General features: G+C 40.6%; 1 non-coding gene across 1 annotated transcript; it reads left to right on the top strand.

Annotated features, from left to right (window-relative positions):
- The first annotated feature begins 1,029 nt into the window (after positions 1 to 1,029).
- Positions 1,030 to 1,136, top strand: LOC121211742 (small nucleolar RNA R71). The gene has a single exon (XR_005906960.1). It is a non-coding gene; the product is annotated as a small nucleolar RNA R71 (small nucleolar RNA).
- Positions 1,137 to 1,466: the final 330 nt, after the last annotated feature.

Below are 1,466 nucleotides of genomic sequence, written 5' to 3'. Positions count from 1 at the left end.
CGATGCTTCATCTAACTTCAGTTTATTTGCCAGAAGCTCCTTTAAAAACTTGACTACATTCGGCATCTACGAAAGGGCTTCAATAAATGGTAAGTTAATATGTAGTTTCTTTAGAAGTTTAAGGAGTTTACCAAATTTTTCGTCTGAGCGGTCTTTCCTTGTTGCATTGGGGTATGGCACGCAAGGTTTATATTCTGTAATCACTGGCTTTGGCTCATTGTGGCCGACCTCATCCTTACCTATGCTTACCCCTATTTCTGGCCTTGGTTCTGCAACTAGCCCTTCCTCATCTTGAATAGAAATCGCGTTGAGTTGCTCCCTTGGGTTAGATTCAGTGTTGCTTGGCAAGCTACCTTGTGGTCATTCGGAAATCAACTTAGCAAGCTGTCCAATCTGAGTTTCGAGCCCCTGGATTGATGCTTGTTGATTTTTGAGTGCTGTCTCGGTATTCTGAAAATGAGTTTCTGACACCGAGATGAATTTTGCTAGCATCTCCTCAAGGTTCAGATTTTTCTCTTGTTGGTAGGGTGGTTGTTGGAAGCCTGAAGGTGGTGGTCTCTGATTCCCTTGGCCTCCCCATGAAAATTAGGGTCGTTCCTCCAACCTGCATTGTAAGTATTGCTAAGGGATTGTTTGAGATCAAGGATTGTTACCCATGTAATTTAACTGTTCGTTCTCCATGTCGTGGCCATAAGGTGGGTATTCTAAACAGCTTGATCCGCCTCCACTTGCTTCGCATTGCATTGTTGGGTGAACCTGTGAAGAACTAAGGAAACCATCAATTTTCTTATTCAAGAATTCTACCTGATTAGAGAGCATGGTGACCGTATCGACGTTATAAACACCAGCTATTTTTGTTGGCTTTGTCCTCATGACTTGCCATTGATAGTTATTCAGTGACATCTCTATAAATTCATAGGCATCTTCAGGTGTCTTTTTTTTTATGGTCTGCCAGTAGCTGCATCAACCATTTGTCAAGTCGAAGGATTCAGGCCATTATGAAAGGTTTGAACCTGTAGCCAAAGCGGTAACCCATGGTGAGGGCATCTTGTCAAGAGGTCCTTGTATCTCTCCCATGCATTGTAGAGTGTTTCTAAATCCATCTGCACAAAGGATGAAATATTTTTTCTAATTCCACCTGCACACAGGATGAAATATCATTACATAATTTAGCAGTTTTAGCCGGCGAAAAATATTTTAATAAAAACTTTTCGGTCATTTGTTCCCAAGTAGTGATTGACCCCTGTGGCAACGAGGTCAACCACTATTTAGCTTTGTTTCGTAATGAAAAAGGGAATAACCAAAGAAGAATGGCGTCATCAGAAATGCCATTAATTTTAAATGTATCACATAGTTCCAAAAAGTTTTCCAAGTAAGCATTGGCATCCTTGTCCTGCAAACCATCAAACTGAACAAACTATTGTATCATTTGAATTGTGTTAGGTTTCAGTTCAAAAGTATTTGCA

This window comes from Gossypium hirsutum, chromosome A12 (assembly GCF_007990345.1).
Source record: "Gossypium hirsutum isolate 1008001.06 chromosome A12, Gossypium_hirsutum_v2.1, whole genome shotgun sequence".
NCBI lineage: Eukaryota > Viridiplantae > Streptophyta > Magnoliopsida > Malvales > Malvaceae > Gossypium > Gossypium hirsutum.
This window is presented reverse-complemented; position numbering and strand designations above follow the sequence as displayed.